We start from the raw sequence: 23,477 nt of genomic DNA, 5'->3' as shown, positions 1-23,477 counted from the left end.
ACCTTAATACTTTTATGTACAAAATAATGAGAGGAATCAATTGGTGTAAAGAAAAAACATAGTTGCTTTTAAGAAAAAATCTGTAATTTGCAATTAACTATTCCATATTTTTTCTTAAAAATAACTATGTGTTTTCTTTACACCAATTGATTCCTTTCATTATTTTGTACATAAAAATATTAAGGTAAGATATCGAAAAAAAAATATTTTACAAGATATTTTATGGTTTATGTAAAATTAAGAAATGATTTCAAGCCTCATAACTCGGAAAGTACTTAATGAAAACTAACTTAATTATAGTGTTTTGTAAAGCTCTCGAGATGAGCTACAAAAATATGTAATAAAAAATAAGGAATTCCATTTAAATAATCCAAAGTGACCTTGCCCTGACCTTGACAACACCACCCAAGGTCAAACCAATGGTACCCACTTATGTCTCCCTTCAAGCCGTACAACTTATATCTGAAACATTTTTCGATTTAATGCAGTGTTTCTGAGATATTCGCGTGTATTGATTAAACTGGTCTACCCTGTATATATATATATATATATATATATATATATATATATATATATATATATATATATATATATATATATATATATATATTCTGAACAAACATTTGTCTTTAAAATGTCAAATTCTTGAATGAATTCTAAGACGATTTTTCCTTTTGCAAATTTTTCCCGAAGCTGAGTTTTATAAACTATAAAGGAAAATAGTTAACTAATTACGGAACGAGTACGAGAGATAGGCAGGGATATAGGCGATTACGTGGGGCGCTCGCCGCGATCAGCTGATTGCTATACGCGATCAGTGTGTGTGTGCGCACGTGCGTGTGTGTGAGCGTGCACATTCTCACTCACACACACACACACACACACACACACTGATTGCTACACTCATCGCGTATAGCAATCATATGATCGCGGCGAGCGCCCCACGTAATCGCCTATATCGCGCCATCCCTGCCTAAATTTAAATGACGAGCGAAATATTTTTAACTATCGGTTGAGTCGAGCCAGAAAAACAATAGAGAATACATTTGGTATCCTAGTCAACCAATGGAGAATTTTTCAGCGACCAATTAATTGCAGTATAGAAAAAACAATTTCAATTATTAAAGCTGCAGTATGTCTCCATATAGCAATTTCATCATTGTTAATTTTTTCGTTGTTGTTTTCTGTTAAAGTTTCTTCTGTTTCTTACAATTAGTTAATCGTTCATCATTTCTGACTAGTAAAATGGAATGATTAATAAGATTTAATTTTGTTCTTTAAGTATATTATACGTTAGGTTCATTATTTGCTGAATAGCATCTAACTGATTGGTTCAATTCATCTGTCTTAATCTGCATCTAATAACTGCTAAAGTTGAATCAATTTCATCAAACTTTGGTGCTAGCGGTGATATGAATGGGGTTGATGGTTGACTCAACGAATCGGCAATTCTTTCCAATGCACTGGACTGCTGTTCCGAGTTCTTCTTTCTTTTAATTGGCGTACCTGAAATTTATTATTATTATTTACTATTATTATTATTTTATTATTATTTATTTATTATTATTATTTTTTTTTGCTTTTTGCTTTTCTGACAAGTGTGAGTGCGCTCTTATTCTATACTTTATGGATGCGATTGGGACGCTCTGGACGTTTGATTGACCAATTAAACGTCCTAGGAATAAAGATTTCTGTAACCTGATTGATCATTCAAACACATTAAAGTATCCAGAGCGTCTTCCCGACCGCATTTTATTTAAGACAAATATTAATGTGTTAATTACCTGATGCTTCTGACTCTGATTGATCGTTGTCATCACCAGTTGCATCACTATTATTTATTGACTCGTTATTGGATATATCACCATCAAGATCAATATTAGAAGCCTTTCCTCTAAAAATATAAAAACTACAAGTCGAAGGTGTTCGAAAACATAAATAATCAAAATATTTAATTTTTACTTTTTGATAAAGCATAAGTTTTGCAGAAACTGCATGGAATTATAATGATGCCATTTTTTTGTAGGGGGAGCTCTAGCCAATTTACTGGGATGATTTTCGGAATGTATTATCCGTCAGTAGGCGTTATGTAAATTTTTAAATTTCTTTTTGGCTTCTTCTTCGCTAAGTTTACCCGTAAATGAAATTTTTATTTAAATATTTCAATCACAAATGTTTTTACTGTTTTTTAACCTCCCAATATTTCAGACACTTCATCCCAAAGTTTTTTTGTTAGCCGTTGGCATCGCTGCTCTAATTGTAAAATCTCAAAGGGGTCTTCTTTCTTGAACGGATAAAATTAGTAATTCTTCGTCGTCATAATTCAATGTCGACTTTACGTTGGCTCTCCAATTATTTTTTTTATTGAGTGATTATTGAGACTATTTTCATTTTTCTCCTGTAAGATTTCTTTATTTGATACCGAAAGTATTTCAATAGTTCCTAAAATCAAATTCATTAGGAAATACAGATTTATTACTGCAGGATTTATTACTTTTAGGATTTCAATCAAAGTTTCTATTTATCTGGATTGTTTTCATGAACCGGCAAGACAATTTCTTCGTTGTCGACAAGGCTTCGTCGAATAATGCGATTATCATCTACATATAATAATATAAATTTTAGTAGAATACTATATTCTTTTTAATGATGAAACAAAAATTAAATATATATATATATATATATATATTGCATATATATACATATATATATATATATATATATATATATATATATATATATATATTGCATCTGTTACTGGATAGAAGTTAAAACTATTATCAATAAACAACTGGAGAAAAGCTTCCGCACAACCATGAGACGGAATGTTCTCTTCATTAATAATTGTTTCACATATTCCACAAGTATGTACAACAGCTATCTGAAAATTTCATGAAATTATCGCAATTTCAACAATCTTTACTCTTCTGTATATCATCACATTAATCTTAAAGTTATGATATATAATAAAATATAAATAAATAAAATAATTCATAATTAAAAGTACATGATTAAAAAAATATAAAAAAATATATATGTTTATTAAAAATATATATGTTTACAAATAAAAGGTATATATTTACACACACACACACACACACACACACACACACACACACACACACACACACACACACACACATTAATTATGAAAATAAGTAATAATTAATAAATTAATAACTAAACTAAATCATTAATAATTAATAGAATCTTTTTGATTTGATCGATTTGAGGGATTTCCTGTTGTTTAATTCATAAATCCAAATAAATTTGAAAGAGCTCGTGAACAAAAATCTAATAAATAATATTTATTTATTATATTTTCCTATATACGGTACTGTAATATTATACTCTAGTGTGAATAAGTTACGTTTCTTCGTTAACTTGTTCAAAGAGAATTTATCGATACAATCTCGTAATGATATAATTTATAAAATTTTATTTGAATGTATATTGTAAATTATAAAAATTATCAAATTTTTGGTAAAGGAATATATATTACTTTTTTTAAATAAATATTTTTAAATAATATAAAAAATTCATATATATATATTTTTTTAGATATTTTTATATTCTACGCGACGGTGGCCTCTTTTGGTTTAAACAGCGCGAAATAGACGGACCTGCTTTCTTACGGCGTTCGAACTAGCACGCATTTGGAGTGGGAAAAACGACACCGTGCTTTGCTCTTACATACCATTTCTCGATCAAAACGGCTGTTAACGACCTCAGAAGTTGTGTTTACATGACACACATATTTATTACAATATCGCATACCCCAAATGTTGTTAGTCTTTGGAAGTTTCTCGAGATATTAAGAAGTCATAACTCTGTGCATATATATTTTTTATATTACACTGATGATAATGAATAAAGCATTGATTTATTGCAACTAATTCTTATAAGAGGACATACATTTGCATACATTTTGTGATATATCTCAATATACAAAGTAAGTTGTTAAAAATTAAATTTATTTCTATGTATTTGTCTTAATTCTTTCTTTTCCATTAAATCATGATAGAGGCAATGCTTTTGTTTAATATGTCAGTTTGTACTTTCTAACAAAAATATATCTTTATAGATATCTGAGAAAGTAGTATCATGTTTGTAAAACTATTATTATGTAGCAGTTTAACAATCATCGTATCGGTCTTTTCAATTGATTACCAGATAAGCAAACTAAATGAAACAGACACATACATGCAATCATTCTATATAATACCGAAACAATATGATATCATTTTTACATCATATATTGAGGAAGATACTTTTGTCGGCAATTGTAATATGAGTATTGGGATATTAAAATCAGTTCGAAGAATACAATTGTATTTAGACGTAAAACGTGTTATGGATATAACGGTGATTAATGATCCACAATATTTTCGCGGAAAAATAATCCCTTATGAACCGGTAGATTGTTTGTATGATAATGAGAAGAACATTACCGAATACATATTCCGGAATAATCTATTGCCGAAGTATTACATCATAAAATTAAATTATATTATAACGGGTGATATAGATCTAAAAAAGTTTTATAAAAGAAATGAACGACAATGGTAAGTAACTATTAAAATATTAAATATGTAGTAATTACAGGGTGACACAATCCTGGTACAGCATTCTATTTATTAAAAAGTATTTTCTAAGAAAAGACATTTATATAGAAATGTGCCTATCTGAAAAGTTTTCATTCCTAATTATATGTTTCTTAGGATCTTAGTAACAAATTTTGCAATTTATTATTATTATCATTATTATTAAAATGAATGTAAATTGCAAATAAAAATCAATTTAATTAAATCAGCAGTAATGCACGTCTTATACAACATTTTATCATCAACTGTCAGACGAATTTAAATATTCCGGTAGTGTTTTGAATTGTTTTCAAAATCTAAATAATACAATTCTGAAAGATTTATGTTTACGTTTTTATAGAACTTGCTTATTTGAAATTTAAAATTTTGGCAAATATTTCACTTTTACACTGTTTACTAATAACAAACTTTAGGAAATTATTAATATTTAATGAAACCTATTACAGAAGCATTTATAACATAAAATTAATCTATAATAAAGCTGATGACACAGATCTAAAAAATTGTTTTAAAAGTTATAATAATTCGGAAAGAAATCATTTCCAGACACATGTATGAATTTTTGTATGAATTTTGTATGAATTATTTGTATGAAGTTTATATGAATTTTTTTGTTCATATATTTCAGAAGTCACTAACAAAATTTGATTAGATCATGAACAATCACTCACTTTTCATAAACACTTTATATATACAATTAAATATAAATATATAAAATTAAATATATATATATAAGCTATATTTATGCTGTTTCTTATATTTAAACATTCACATACACGCACACATAGTATCCATTTAGAAACTATTTTCGCTATAATATGCGAATAACTAAAAACATATATATGTGATTCATTTAACAAATTATCACTAAAATATGCAATTTTTTTAACATATATAAAATTATGTATGGAATAGTTAGGTAATATATCAATGTCAATAATCACAATACATTAATTAAAAACAATTAAAAGAAGTCATTAGTCTAATATTGTGTAATATAAAATTTTTTTTTATTTTAATTTTATTAAAATTTATAATTTTGATACTAAAATATTAACTATTAAATACTAACTATTCATTTTATACTAGTATATTCTAAAGTAAACATTACATGACCATTACGTTTTACTAATATCAAAATACTATCAAAATCAGTGTTAAGATATAAATCATGTTAGATTACATAATGTTATACAAGATATAGAACAAAAGAGTAAGAAGAACTCTATGCCATAATTTTCTATAGATATTATTCTTATATACATATAAATTGCGTCCGTATATCTTTTTATTCAATTTTTAATATTTCTATATAAATGTCGAAAATTTATTATCGTTATTTCATATTTCTAAATGTGATAGGTTGGCAGCATATGTTGATACTATTGGGATTCAACACATGATTCCACGTTTGCCCGAATTTGCTGTATCTTCTTCGCCTGCCTATAATATTATTATAAAACATTATCAAAATTATAGAGTTTTATCAAATATGCCGATACAAAAAATGGAAATGAATGATGAAAACATGACGGTGACACATTTTCATACTACGTTTGTAAGGCCTAATTATTTTGTATTTCTGTCTAACCGGATTAATATATCTTTCATGTCTGGTCCAAGTAAAAGTAAGGTCAAGATTGATATGTGGTGTGGAATGCACTGCGCATTTGCACACGAAATTGTTCAAAATATAACTCTATACTTGTTTAATAAATGGAAACGCCTGAATAAAACTTGGCAAATAAATCATGTTGCAATTCCGGATTTTCCGGAAAACGAGAGCATCATAAATCTGGGCGTTGTTATTTATAGGTAATTATATAATTAAAAAACAATATATTTCGAATGACGAAAAAAGGATAATAATTGATGGTACCTAAAATTATCTACATATCTTTTGTCTATTTTCAAATATTATTTGAAAATATTATGTATATATTTTATAATCACAAAATTATAAATTATAAATTATAAACATAAAATTAAATAGCGTATTATATTCAAGTCTTCATATTCCTTATCGATCAAAATTTAAAAAACTTTATATATATATATATATATATATATATATATATGTATATTGGAAGCATTACATATATATTAAGTAAGTATCGCATTATTTTGTGATGAGTCATTCATACGCGCAGACATTATAAAACATTAATATATAATTAATATGTTAATTTATAGAATTATTTAATTATATTAAATTTGCAAGCACAAAATATTTTCAACAGTAATAAGCTTTCTATAAAACATTTTTTTTTTAATTTTCAGAGAAGCAGATGTTACCTACATTGAGAATGTCGATTCTGCTGCGAGTAAAATTAAAGTTGCTCACTTCATAGCCCATAAAGTAGTACAGGAATGTCTTTATTATGAAAATCCACTTTGGTCGTTATCCTCTTCGTTAAATGAGGCTGTTGTCGCATTTCTTGGATTATATGTCATCGATAAGGTTAGCTTAAGCATTCTTTAGCGCAAAACTTGCTAACTTGCAAACAATATGATAAATATACAGAGTGTAACTGAAAAAGCGCCCACGGAGCAAATAGCTCAACTTAACTCAACAATTACCGCTTTATTAAGCATTATAAAAAAAAATGGTTAGGTTAGGTTCAGGACTTTTCGACTCAATTTTTAATCAGGAATAACACTATTTGCTCCGTGGGCGCTTTTTCAGTTACACCCTGTAGATTTATCATATTGTTTGCAAGTGAGCAAGGTTTGAGTTAAATATAAAGATATAGATACATATATAATTTAAAAGCTCTTTATAATTTTAGCTTTATCATAGCGTATAAATTTTTTTTTGCGAATTAGAATATTACGCGAAGATTCTATATTTAAAAAGAGAAATGATAATTTTTTTATAAATGCTAATATTATTAAGTAAGTTAGTAACACAAACGTAGATAAAATAATATAAAATATTCTTACATTTTTGTGTTTCTTTTATTTGTCCAAGTCACTATTATATTACATTTGTTGGACATCTTTAAATTGTTATATAAAATAAAAGAGAAATTATCATTCAGATTGCATAAATTATAGATAAAGTTATTATAAAGTTAAGCATATGTATACATATGGAAATTGTGTAATAAGATAATTTTGCTATATTTTATAAATAAGAAATATTTAATTTAAAAGTTATATTGTGTAGCCATTTTTGCTATTATTAATATTATTTTTGAATTATTTATTTTATATTTTAAGATTATTTTAATATTATTTATTTTATATTTTAAGAGTATAAGTAATAAAGTTTTTTACATAGAAAGTAGCAGCCCTAGTACATATTGCTGCTGTATGTAAATCTAATATTAAATGACTAAATACATTAAAATTATTTTTATAGGCTCTCCCAAATGCCCGAATAATAGACTTGTTTGTGGTACAGTTTCAACAAGAATCCCTTCATTTTGATAATGAATATGATACATCACTTTATAATACATCATTGAACAGTGCTTTCAAAAATCCCCGTTACATTAAAGGTAAAGATATAATTAAAAATTGAGTTTTGAATATGCTTAAAAAGTTAGGCGTTATATGTAAAACTTATATATAGATTTAAATGTGTAGGTCTCACTATTTAATATTTACACCGTAATAACTCGAGAACAGGGCGTTTTGGAAAAAATTTAAATAAAAGTTGTAGGGTTTGGAAAGGGAAAGAAGGTAGGAATATTAATATATATTGGACTATTTTAATGTAGGTGTCAAGGTCATGTGAAGGTCAATTTAGTTCTTTTTAATGAGATTATCTTAATTTGTTTACATAAAACAATTGCTTATAATATTCCACGTAAAGAGTTATAAGGATAATATATCCAAAAATTGAGTAATTTACACACAAGATATTTTATACTTTAAATTTCCAAAATTTTACATAAACCATAAAATATTTCATAAAATATTTATTTTTCGATTATCTTACATTAATATTCAAATCAATGAATGCACACAATGAAAAAAATTAATTAAAATTAATAAAAAAAACACATAATTATTCTTAAAAAAAATGTGTAGCTGTATATTGCAAATTCTTCACATTATTTTGTGTATAAATATATTGAGGTAAGATAATTGAAAAATAAATATTTCATGAGATATTTTATAATTTAGATAAAATTGTCAACATATATAAAATATAAAATATTTCATAAACCATCCAATTTATGACTCCTACTCTTATAACTTTTACATGGAATATATGAGGAATCATTTTATATAGACAAATTAGAGAGAGGGTAGTCTCATTTTAAAAAACTAAATTGATCTTCACATGACCTTAACACCTACATCCAAGGTCCAATTAATATTCTCTAATATAATCCTCTTTCCCTCTCCAAACCCTATAACTTTTATTTAAAACTTTTCTTTTCCAAAAGCAATGTTTACGAATTGTTACGGTATGAATGTTAGAGTGGGACACCATGTATATATTTCTAGCAGGTATATTTAACTACACACACACATACACACACACATATATATATATATATATATATATATATATATATACATATACATATATATATATATACAGGGTGGACCATTTTAACCTTTAATGGAGAATAACTCGACCGGTAAGCGAAATAATAAAAAAAGTTTTATACAAAAGTTGTTGGGCAAGGAGGGGGACGTATGACCATGACCTTGAATTTGACCTTGGATAGTCATTTGAAGGTCACATAAAGGTCACCTTTAATTTCTTAAATGGAACCTACTACTTTTCATTGCAAATTACATTTTTTTTTTCGAAACAATTATGTGTTTTCTTTACACCAATTGATTCCTCTCATTATTTTGTACGTAAAAGTATTAAGGTAAGATAATCGAAAAATGAATATTTTAAAAGATATTTTACGGTTTATGTAAAATTAAGAAATTATTTCAAGCCTCATAACTCAAAAAGTACTTAACGAAAAGGTACTTAATTATAGTGTTTTGGAAAGCTCTCGAGATAAGCTACAAGAATATGCAATGAAAAATAGAAGGTTCCACTTAAAAAATTAAAGGTGACCTTTATGTGACCTTCAAATGACTTCCAAGGTCAAATTCAAGGTCATGGTCATACGTCCCCCTCCTTGCCCAACAACTTTTGTATAAAACTTTTTTTATTATTTCGCTTACCGGTCGAGTTATTCTCCATTAAAGGTTAAAATGGTCCACCCTGTATATATAGGGTGTCCCAAAAGTCCCGGAACGGTTGAATATTTCATAAACTATGCACTTTAGAAAGAAATGTTTCAGACAAAAGTTGTATGGCTTGAAGGGGCCATAAGATGGTGTCATTGGTTTGACCTTGAAAAGTCGTTTGAAGGTCACGTGAAGGTCACCTTCAATTTCTTAAATGGAACCCCCTATTTTTTGTTACTTATTCTTGTAGCTTATCTCGAGAGCTTTTCAAAACACTATAATAAAGTATTTCTTCATTGAGTACTTTTCGAGTTATGAAAATTGAAATAATTTCTTAATTTTACATAAACCATAAAATATCTAGTAAAATATTCATTTTTCGATTATCTTACCTTAATACTTTTATACAAAATAATGAGAGGAATCAATTGGTGTAAAGAAAAAACATAGTTGTTTTTAAGAAAAAATATGTAATTTGAAATTAACAATTCCATATTTTTTCTTAAAAACAACTGTATGTTTTCTTTACCAATTGATTCCCCATTATTTTGTGTAATTTCAAGCCTCATAACTTGGAAAGTACTTAATGAAAACTAACTTAATTATAGTGTTTTGGAAAGCTCTCGAGATGATCTAAAAGAATATGTAAAAGCATATAGAGTGTCCCACTTAGAAAGTTGAAGGTGACTTTCATGTGACCTTTAGGTGACTCTTCAAAGTCAAACTAATGGCACCACCTTATGTCACCCTCGAAACCATACAACTTTTGTCTGAAACATTTTTCTCTAAATTGCTTCGTTTCTGAGATATAAATTTGTAACTCTTTACGTGGGCCACCCTGTATATATATATACAGGGTGATTCTAAATAACTTTATGCTTTTGCAAAAACATAATCTTGACCGAATTCTATGACGATTTTTCCTTTGGCAAAATTTCGTCCGAAGCTTAGTTTTTGAATTATTAAAGGAAGTAGTTAACGTATGACGGGTCGAATACAAGAGGCAGGCAAGGGTGGCGCGATTCACCGTCAGACGCGGGTGCTTACGCGGGGCGCCTGCTGCGATCAGCTGGTCGCTATACACATACAGACACACATGCGAACACATACATTCTTTCTCTGTCTGTCTGTCTGTCTGTCTGTCTGTCTGTCTCTCTCTCTCTCTCTCTCCCCCCCCCCTCTCTCGCTCATTCGCTCACTCACCTGTTTTTTGTTTTTTTTTACGAGAGAGGGGAAAATGCATTTTATGCATACTCACCGGTCGATCCAGTGAGTTATGTGGGACTCGAGTACCAAGTCGAATTACCAACTCGGTACTCCCTACCCACTAAAAACCCCTCTCTTTTCACGAATTTCCTTTGACACACTGTCCCTATGACTTCCCGAGATCTGTTTTCACATAAAGTCAAAAAATAGTTATTATTACCTTGTTCGTGACTTTTGCTGTAATTGCTTGAAGGAGAAATGAATTTTCCGATAGATCGTACGTTCTCAAATTTAACGTAGATATCACGTTGCAAAAGACAAGAAATCCGCACTAAATTATTAACTGAAAGTTTTTCTTCTTTCACACACACACACACACATGAACTGTATTCTTTTATAAACTTTAACGTAATCACATTTATTTACTCACTCGATGAGACGAGAAATTTACTAATGACTCTATCACTAATCACTATTAATCACTGTCGAATAATAACTGTTGGCGATTAAAAATCACTCGATGAAAGAAACACGCGCGGACACGTTACTACACGACGCGACGACGCGACAATGCGACGATAATTACTTGGCGATTGCAAGCAGTTTTTTGTCATGGTAGGTTGCGGTAGGTTAAGGTACTACTGGCGCTATCGAACGCGATCATGTGTTCGATTGAAGAATGCGGTAAACATAATAAACGTTTAACATATTAATATTATTATTATCATGAATGTGAGTGATATCCATACATCGTATGATATCTATTTAAAAATTAATTAGATTAAATAAGTGTTTTTAAAATATTTATTACTTTTACTATTATCATATAAAATATTAATATTAAATATTTATTTAAGATAATAGTAAAAGTAATAAATATTTTAAAAACACTTATTTAATCTAATTAATTTTTAAATAGATATCATACGATGTATGGATATCACACACATTCATGATAATAATAATATTAATATGTTAAATGTTTATTATGTTTACCACATTCTTCAATCGAACACATGATCGCGTTCGATAGCGCCAGTAGTATCTTAACCTACCGCAACCTACCATGACAAAAAACTGCTTGCAATCGCCGAGTAATTATCGTCGCATTGTCGCGTCGTCGCGTCGTGTAGTAACGTGTCCGCGCGTGTTTCTTTCATCGAGTGATTTTTAATCGCCAACAGTTATTATTCGACAGTGATTAATAGTGATTAGTGATAGAGTCATTAGTAAATTTCTCGTCTCATCGAGTGAGTAAATAAATGTGATTACGTTAAAGTTTATAAAAGAATACAGTTCATGTGTGTGTGTGTGTGAAAGAAGAAAAACTTTCAGTTAATAATTTAGTGTGGATTTCTTGTCTTTTGCAACGTGATATCTACGTTAAATTTGAGAACGTACGATCTATCGGAAAATTCATTTCTCCTTCAAGCAATTACAGCAAAAGTCATCGAACAAGGTAATAATAATTATTTTTTGAATTTATGTGAAAACAGATCTCGGGAAGTCAGAGGGACAGTGTGTCAAAGGAAATTCGTGAAAAGAGAGGGATTTTTAGTGGGTAGGGAGTACCGAGTTGGTAATTCGACTTGGTACTCGAGTCCCACATAACTCACTGGATCGACCGGTGGGTATGCATAAAATGCATTTTCCCCTCTCTCGTAAAAAAAAAAAATACAGATGAGTGAGCGAATGAGAGAGAGAGAGAGAGAGAGAGAGAGAGAGAGAGAGAGAGAGAGAGAGAGAGAGAGAGACAGACAGACAGACAGACAGACAGACAGACAGACAGACAGAGAGAGAATGTATGTGTTCGCATGTGTGTCTGTATGTGTATAGCGACCAGCTGATCGCAGCAGGCGCCCCGCGTAAGCACCCGCGTCTGACGGTGAATCGCGCCACCCTTGCCTGCGCCCTCTTGTATTCGACCCGTCATACGTTAACTACTTCCTTTAATAATTCAAAAACTAAGCTTCGGACGAAATTTTGCCAAAGGAAAAATCGTCTTAAAATTCGGTCAAGATTATGTTTTTGCAAAAGCATAAAGTTATTTAGAATCACCCTATATATACAGGGTGTCCCGAAACTAACGCTTGATATTTTAAAGGCAGATTCTCTGGTCAATTTAAAAACGATTTTTCCTCAACGAAAATATCGCGGCACTAATAGTTTTCGAGTTATAAACGATTGAAAATAAAGGGTTTTTCGCAAACTAAGGCTTATGGGAATAAAATATTAATAAAGTCACATTCTTTAGTTAATTTTAGGTAGAGTTTACTTTAATAGAATTTTAATTTAAGACTTAGTTAGAAAGATACATGATGACAAAAATTGGGAATATGCAAAAAATAATGATCTCCCTCGACATTTTCGCTGAGGAAAAATTGTTTTTAAATTGGCCAGAGAATCTGCCTTTAAAATATCAAGCGTTAGTTTCGGGACACCCTGTATATATATAATTGTAATTATTATTAACTTATATGTATTATTATCTTATATCTTGATATAAATTATGTAAATGTAGGATCCAATGTATTGCGTGTGTTTCCACATGTGGTTAATGAAGAAATATTTTGGGAAACTATCCGCATATATGTAAAGAATAAGTAAGTAATATACTGTACTACTATAATTACTGTATTACAGAAAACTAAATATGATGAATGATTGATTATATATCATAAAAGTCTTAAATTTTATAGTTATTTTATAGTTATTTTTATTTTAACTTACATCGTATCTTACATACTTTATTATTAACCATACACAATTTCTTTTACCTTCAATGTCATTAAATATTCAAGATAAACTTTCAATTTACACATATACTTATCTTTTAAAAATAATCAAGTTAGGCTATTCCTATAGTTAAATTATAGTTTAAACTATAGCATATCAAATATTTATGGAAATTATAAATCATATGATTAATTACATAATTATTTATATAACTAATTAAATTAAATAAAAAGTATAATTAACGTAGCAATTTTATATATTATGGTAATATTGTGGTAATTGTATATGTTGCTTATAATACTTTTGACACTTTAACAATAAATTTTGCAAAATTTTGTAACTTTAGCAAGCCTGCTGCCAATGTTGGTGAAGTTTTCAAGCACTTTTCGTCTCCACAAATATCTCTAAACAATTTAGTACTTATATGGAAGATAACTAATTGTTTGAATGAAATATTATCACAAAAATATTATCTTGTATTGAAAATAACACGAGAATATAGTTCTCCTATAGAACGGATACAGGTATCAATGCATAATTTAAATAAATTGGCGAATTATGAAATACCTGTAACGTATACTACACAGACGTATCATAATTTTACTGGTACTTTAAATAATACTTTATTGTCCTATTTTCTGACTTTTGGATTACGTTTGAAATTTAAAGAGAATGGCTGGATACTATTTAACATACAACAAACTGGTAAATATGTAACAAATTTGTCACACTTTATAATGTTTTTAACATAATGAAAATTTTATATTATTTTAATTATATACATATAAGCCTCTAAATTATTTAAACATTTTTCACTTGTTATATATTTAAAACGATTGACTGTAAAATATAATAATAAGTATTCTGCTACTCCCTAAAAGTGAATCAGTGTATTATAACTGAAAAACAGTAAATAGTCACTCATTATAGCAGTTATAAATACAGCACTGTAAATCACTAATATTTTACTGAAAGAATTAGTAATATTGACTGTTTCAATCAGTATTAGTAATATTTTATTTATATTTATTATATTAAAAATTTTATTTCATTTATATTACTTATTTATATTACTATTTATATTATTACTACTTATATTACTTATTTATATTACTATTTATATTATTTTATTTATATGCATGTTGAACTTGTTATATTAAATACATAATGAATGGATCATTTTTGTTTATTCGCCGGATATTGATTTGTGTCCGACTTATAAAATCGATTTAATATCTGAAGTTCCTCTGTTCAGATTGTATCAGAAATTAAATTGAAGTAATATTTTTAATTTTATCTGTCGCCCTTTGCAAACTTTAATTCTCATGACTAAAACTTAAATATGAAAGATACACTGAAAAAATTGTATTCTCAACTTAAGAATATGCCACTTATCTTTAGAATATATACTAAAATAGGTGCCAAGAGCATCTCTTCTTGGCACCTATTTTAGTACATATTCTAAAGATAAGTGGCATATTCTTAAGTTGAGAATACAATTTTTTCAATGTATAGCACATCGTAGCGGTAAACGAACGAACTAGCGATTACTGGTTTTACAGTGAAATTTACTGGTTTTACAGTGAATTTTGCTTCCACTGACCATAATCAGTGAGATATCAGATGAAGTAACAAAGAATAATCGTTTCCACTGAAGGGGGGGGGGAGCAGTGCAATACTCGCTGACTTGCTTCTCTTGTCAGTGAATCTTATTTTACTTAAAATTAGTGATATTTTCATTGATTCACTTTTAGAGAGTACATTATCATTTGTAATAAAGATAAATACTACTTTTTGTATAATATTCAATAACAAAGTTATTTATTCTTACAAATATATAGTAAATTTGATAATATATCTTCTGTGTTAAATTTAAATATGTAATTTCAGAATTTTATTAAATTTCTGCAATTTAAATCTTCAATAAAATTGTGGTTGTTTTGATATTGTATATTGTTAGGCATGCATATTTTAATTAAAATTTAATTACATCAAAAACTTTCTTTTCATTTTGCTTAAATAGCTTTTTTAAATGCACAATATAATTCTTTAAAGTAAGATATAATTTATATAGATGAATGTATATATAAAAATAAGAATTTTTTTATCTAATTAATAAATTTATTATTTGATAATTTAATCAACTTATTTATCATGTTACAAACTATTGCAGATCAATTTTATTATCAATTTTATCATTTTGGCCATACATACATTTTGTATTACATAGCATTATTAAATAGCATTTTGTGTGTGCATGTGTGTGTAAATTTTAAGCTACATGATTTTAAACCATTTGTGGCGGCTACGATCCACCACACAATCAGCGCCTACTGAACCGTACACCGTACACGCGCTACGCGTACGGCGGTGCGAGCCCTAAGGCGATTCGGTACGCGGCGAGCCGACAGATGGCCGCAGGGGCAAACCATTTCGCATAAGTGAAATTCGGCAGCCTCGCTATATAAGACCGCGCGAGACGACAGGACACCGAGTCGCGGCTTGAGAATAGTACAGCATCATAGCTCTCTATATCGATAGCCAAGACTTGTTCTTTTTTGTACGAGGAGATAATACCTCCTCGGGAATTAATTGTGGAAGAGCTTCGCGCTCTCATCATTACACGGCGGAGAAGTCACATCCCACGGCCACTCTCGACGCCCCGATCACCAGGGCCGGTCAGATCACCGTGGAAAGAGGCGCCCAGGGCACCCTGCACCAACCAGTCAGCAGGAGAGAAAAAGGTCTCGTTCCAGCTTCTGCCCTGGAAACTGGAGAAGATAGACCTGGAACCACCGAGATTTACTCGTCCACCAAGGTACCTGCTCGAAGTCTGGGACATACGCATACGAAGATACACTTCGCCAACTGGACCTTGGAGCGTTCCAGTCGTAGTCTCACCGCTGCCGCCGTCGCCGTCGTCGTGTTCACGAACGGACCAGGCCTCATAGACGGTCCCTTTAAGCCGTGTCCACAGGGGGACTCAAGTCGGCGCAGTTCCCACTATCGATCAGAGCACTCAATCGGACTCCGATTGGGAAACGCCCAGTCACAGCACGGCCACGCAAACGGACCAAGTAGACGAGAACAACAACTGTCTAGGGTCCTTAAAAATCACTAAGGCCTGGCCACACATAACTTATAGAGAGCGGCTATAACTCCGCATACAATAACGGCCCTTGTAAGGGCCACCAAAAACAATCTAAAAATAATTGTATATAGTGTACAGAATAAACCAACTACTGTTACATCGCCTCGATTATTCACGAGAATCTCGGCAACCTCTGCAAATCCATCCACGAGCGAATTACGAACACGCCTGAACATAAAGCGCTACACATTTATAACCTACTGTTTAACACAAAATATAATGATTATAGAAAAACTTTTTTATTTTAATTTTAGATTATGTTTTTATATGAATATATAGATAATAACAAGTAATGTTATGTAATATAATGCAAATTGATCATTATTTATATAATTAAAAAATTGGTTTAAATTTATATAAAATTTCTTGTACAACTATTATATATACTCAATTTTAGTGCAAAGTAATTTCATATATATAATATTTTACAATCTGGTTTTCCTATTTATTTACAATTTTTGATACATTTTTTTATCTGTGTTAATGTATAAAAACAGATACTTAGGCCCAGTTCAACAGTGGCCAGTTAGCTTAACTTGTAGTTAAGTAGTGATGCCAACCATTGAAACAAAATTCGGTAAGCTATTTACAAGGTTATATTTTGACAAGTTTACTCGTCCAATATCTTCAGCCAAGCCTCTTCTTTGTCTCTAACACTCATAGCATCAGTCCGCTTATTTTCTTTTATCAATTTATATTTTTTTATTAATGATACAAGTACCAGTTTTTCCTCATGACAAAAATTTGGTGTTCGTATACGATTTGTGATATCCATTTTCGTTTTGCGATGAAGTATCGTAATGAGAACGAAGCTGAATATTAATTAAAATAGCTTGTAAATAGCTTACCGAATTTTATTTCAGTGGTTGGCATCACAACTTAACTACTAGTTAAGCTAACTGGCCACCGCACTGAAAAAAAGGCTTGGTTATAATAATCCAAATTTGATAAATGTTACCCACCGATGTGGTGAAATAGTTTCAACTAAACGTATAGGTGATTAAGACGAAATTATTTAATTATTTTTAATATTTAGTGAACTCAATTAAACGTAAAATATTTATAACTATTTTTGGAAAATGTTTATAACTATTACTAAATATTTTGTTATTATTATCATACTTGATGATAAAAACTAAATATTTCAAAAAATGCATTATTAAATGCATCTCATAGATTTACCCAGATTTTTTTTCAGTTTGTTGAACTGGGCCTTATATTTATAAATCTATTTGAAAGAATTATATCGTTATATATTCATTTGTTATCGATAGGATATTATCGAGTCAATTACGATATCGAAAACTGGCGAAGAATTACAAATTATCTAAATTCTGAAAATTATATAAAAATACATGTTCTGAATCGTGCCCAAATTATCGATGACGCTTTCCATTTAATGATAACAAACCAACTTAATTCCATTGTATTCTGGAATATTACGAAATATCTATCACGAGAAACAGACTACGTGGCATGGTATCCCATGTTCAAAGTTTTGGAATATCTATCCAATATCTTTCTATTTCGGGAACCAATATATTTTAACATCAAGGTAATAACAAATATTATAAACAATGTCAACAGTGATGTATTAAATATATTAAAACGCTTTAAACACATTACTTATTACACATATTAATATTGTGTGCATTTATAACAATAATTATTAAGTGCTTTCCGAAAAGATACATACAATAAAATACATGTAGATAAAAAAATTTGATTACGATTTTTAAATATATTTTGGATGAATGATAAGTATCTATTAGTAAATTAATATTCGAATAGAGAGAGAGAGTATGTAATAATTATAAAAAGTGCAGAGGAAAATAGAGAAACATATAAAAATTGTTACCATTTTTAATAACAACATGATATTCATAATGACGATTTAAATATCATTAATTTTTAGATAAAAAATTGGTAGGAAACATATATGTACATCAGTTATTTGTGTGTTTAATACACACACAAACAGTTAAAAAGTTATTAAATTATATTATACATATAATGTCTACATGTATGTCTATATGTCTACAAAATATTTTTGTATTTTGTAGACATATATTTGTATATTTTGATATGGACATGTGTGCATGTGTTAAGCATGTGTGAATATGCACGCAAGTAAAATTCAAATTTGTGTAAATACGTATACAATATAAATATAGCTATACATATAATAGATATCTTTATAAAAAGAAATTTAGAGCTGTTTACCAAGACAAAACGTTCTTAATATATAAAACCATGTAAAATACATTTGCGAAAGATATCTTTCGGTATGGCAAAATATAATGCAAGAATCGAAAAATATAAAATTTATATCAAGTAACAATATAAATACATATAAATATATATATTTATATATTTAGGGGAAAATGCTAAACTTACTATACGATTTGCTTGATAAACTAAAATACGATGAAGTTTCTAATGAACACGATCTTACAAAGAGTTTAAGAATGGAGGCTGCGAAATGGGCATGTAATCTTGATGGTCGCATATGCATAGAAAATGCCCGACATAATTTAAATCGTCATCTCGCAGATCCCGAAAAGAACACGTAATTTTTCTTATATATTCTCGGTTATTTTAATTTAATTGTTTTGTAGATACATGTGCAATGTTTATTACATTATTTATATATCAAAATTATATATCAAAATTATATATCAAAATTTAAATTTATTATGTTATGTTATGAAATTATAATTTGTTAAATTATTTAATCAAAATATAAGATTAATATGTGCACAACTTTTATATTAGAATTTGTTTTTTGTTAAATCTCGTAGGCTTTTGCCATGGTGGAAAGAATGGACATACTGTCAAGGTTTAAAAGTATTGTACTATTCTCTTAGCAATGAAGATTCTCCTTGGTGGGGAGTATATCGTCTGGGAAAAGAAAAATTTAAACCTAAACTTTTAAAATTTCTCTCTTGCCCTGAGGATTCACAATTTATCAAAGACTATCTAAATCTAATAAAAAATGATAGTACAACATCGATTATGTTTTTAAAAGATTTTTTCGATAAAGATTATATTAATTATTTTCTTTTTACAATTGCGAAGCATGCAAGGAATCCTGTAATACTCAATTTCATATTACATAATCTTGAGCATATAAAACCTAAGTAACACAGTTTTCTCTCCGTAAATATATATCTATCATTCAACAATTTATTTGTGTATCAATAAATTTATTGTTTTACTGTTATAGACAAGTCAGCGAGTATGCAACGTTTATTATTATTATTAATCATGTGTATTCCACAAATCAACTCGAAAAGGTAAAAATTGCATGTGCTTATGTACATATATATATGTAAAATAAATAACCATGATGCGACATCAAATATTGCTGTTTAATATCATCAAAATGATCTGTTTTAGATAAACGACTTGCTAACAGATAAATTTTTTAAAGTACCGCAAGTTGAATTAAATAAATGTAAGAAGTTATGGTTTCTTGTGAAAGAAAGAAATACGAAAGTAAAGGTAAATTTTATGAATATCATTATACTAATATTTCATTTATTAATCATTGATTTTTTTGTTTTCATACAGAATATATTAATGTCACAGTATCCCAAAGTAATAAGCAGAAATTAATGTCATTTAATTTTTTTTATAAAATAAGCATATTTTTATTTCTAATTTCCGAAAATATATTATTTTGAAAATATGTAATTTTTAATGAATGAGAAAGTGGGAAAGAGTGAGCGAGCAAGTGAAACCAAAAGAGAAAGATAATTTCTTTACTTGGAAATTTTAGTGAAAATAGATTTATATAAATTTTAAAAAGAGAATTTACAAGCTTCAGATTTAAATCTTAGTTAGTCTAGATGTTCAGCTCTTAGTTAAATAAATTTAAATGTTTTTCAATATGATTGAGAAAGTATTACGTAATGTGATTCGCATACTTTAATATTACACGAGCCATTTGTTTACTAAAAATTTAATTAAGATGGATAAGTTAAGAAGAATTAATGCACTTGCTAGATATAACAGTTATAATATTATAATATTATAATGATATTATCTCTGTGACAGCTGCAGCTCATATAAATTTCTAATTTTATTTTTAAAATCTCTAATTCTAAATTTTGATTTTTATTTGTTGAAAGTTACTTGCAAAGTATTATTTATAAGCAGTGTTTTCCGTTATCTGGATAAAATTATCTAGATTTTCACCTAAATGCAATTATTGTTTATTTTATCTTTTATCTATATAATTCAAGTTTGTGGTATCTTTATCTGTATCTCAGATATAAGAAAAGTGATATCTTTTATTAAAACACATAAGATAATGTAATCAGTGTGCACTGAGTACAATTTCATCAAACTAGCAATTTACCGGCCGGCTACTCTAATCGGTCAATTTCAACATTTCAATCGTAATCGAGCCCGCAACCTATAGTGTAATACGGATTTAAAAGCGTTCCACTTAATGATCGCGGAACTTGTAAACATAATATGTCTTTAACTTTTAGCGAACAACAAGGAGAAGATAATTTTGCGAGCGTTGCGATTGTTAAGTGGAACGTAGCCATAATCACATTGGTCGATTGACATTGACATTGTGGACACGGCCTATACTCGTTATTATTGTCAAATGAATACATGCTTATTTTGTGTAATTATTTGTCTGGAGTGTATTATTTTTATATATCCTAAATTGTCTTAAATATTATCTTAAAAGTATATAGATAAAATATTTAACTAATACATCTTTTATCTAGATACACTCAAACCGAATTATCTATATTTTATCTGAGATACATGAGTATATGATTTATCTAATCTGTATCTAGATTATTTTAAGTTATGTAAGCGCAACACTATTTATAAGCATTCCTTGCAAACAAAAGAGTTGTTAAGTAAAATATAGTGCAACACAATGCACATAATATAATAGAACACATAGTACAATAGAAGAATGATTTTATTCTCATTTCAGCAAATTTGTAATTTTCATAATCCATAATTATTATTTATTCCTATTATGTTTAAGATTATTAATATTATTGTATGTATTATATATATGTATTAAATGTATTAAAATTATATATACAGGGTGTGTCATTTTAAGTGATGCAGCTGAATATCTCTTAAAGTAAAAGAGATTGGGAAAAATGTTTCAGACAATAGTTATATGGTTCCGAGGGGGACATAAGAAGGTGCCATTAGTGTGACCTTGAAGAGTCAGCTGAAGGTCACGTAGAGGTCACCTCCAACTTTGTAAATGGGACACCCTGTATGCTTTTACATATTCTTGTAGCTCATCTCGAGAGCTTTCCAAAACACTATAATTAAGTTAGTTTTCAATAAGTACTTTCCGAGTTATGAGGCTTGAAATAATTTCTTAATTTTACATAAACTGTAAAATATCTTGTAAAATATTCATTTTTCGATTATCTTACCTTAATACTTTTAAGTACAAAATAATGAGAGGAATCAATTGGTGTAAAAAAACACAGTTGTTTCGAAGAAAAAATATGTAATTGTTAATTGCAAATCGGCGAAGTATATTTCTCCTAGTTTCATAGTGTCACTCGGACGATTTTGATATCGAGGTGAGCGTTGCGCTATTCGTTTGAATATTACATCGCCATGCATATATATATATAATTCTTATTTATCTTTATTTATTTTTTGTACAAGCGTTGTTTTGTTTGTTCGACCGTTATTATTCCTTTATTATCTCTGCGCTACATTAGACTGTCGATCGTTTTAATTTGATTGTTTTGACCTCCAGATTATTTTGTACTGCGTGCGCCTTTGTAACTTTCGCGTTTTGATCATGTTATCCGTTATTAAGACATTGAAAAAGATCCGCATTGGATCGAAACGTACGTCTGTCAACTTTTATTGCATTGTATTACTCTTTTGACGGACAATGTTCTTCTTTCTTTATTATTAATTAATTAAGAATATATAAAGTACTCGTCTCAGATCTATGATCTGAATTTAATTACGTAATAACATCCTACGCTACGGTCCTTAGCCTTTTCTTTTTTATAAAATTTAATTGTTATCTTACGGACCGTTATTCTCTTTTTGTTTTTGTATAAAGTTTATATAAATTTTATATAAATTTTTTTATCCATATACTTCATAGAAGTCACTAACAAAATTTGATTAGATCACAGACACTTTCTCAATTTTCACACACATAAACACTTTATATATAAAATTAAATATATAAGCTATACTTATGCTGTTTCATGTATTTAAACATGCACATACACGCATACATAGTACTATTTAGGAATTATTTTCTCTATAATATGCGAATAACTAAAAACATATATATTCACTTAATAATAAATTATCACTAAAGTATGCAGTTTCTTTAACATGTGTAAAATTATGTATGCAATGGTAAGGTAATATGTCAATGTCAATAATCATAATATATCAATTAAAATCAATTTAAAAAAATTATTATTCTAATATTGTATAATATTAAAATTTATTTTAATTTTATTGAACGAAATTTTGTTTCATTTTAATTTTATTGAAATTTATAATTTTGATACTAAAATATTAACTTTTAAATATTAATTATTTATTTTGTATCTGTATATTCTCAAGTAAACATTTCATCATCATTACGTTTT

General features: G+C 28.6%; 2 pseudogenes; one reads left to right on the top strand and one right to left on the bottom strand.

Annotated features, from left to right (window-relative positions):
- Positions 1-1,264: 1,264 nt before the first annotated feature.
- LOC145961795 (uncharacterized) lies at positions 1,265-3,775 on the bottom strand (annotated as a pseudogene).
- Positions 3,776-4,104: 329 nt separating this feature from the next.
- On the top strand, positions 4,105-22,049 carry LOC145961794 (aminopeptidase N-like; annotated as a pseudogene).
- Positions 22,050-23,477: the final 1,428 nt, after the last annotated feature.

The sequence above is a fragment of the Camponotus vicinus genome, unplaced genomic scaffold, assembly GCF_025532165.1.
Source record: "Camponotus vicinus isolate PSW18456_S1 unplaced genomic scaffold, iyCamVici1.0 SCAF_11, whole genome shotgun sequence".
Taxonomy (NCBI): domain Eukaryota; kingdom Metazoa; phylum Arthropoda; class Insecta; order Hymenoptera; family Formicidae; genus Camponotus; species Camponotus vicinus.
The sequence above is the reverse complement of the archived record's forward strand: the minus strand, read 5'-3'. Positions and strand labels throughout refer to the sequence as shown.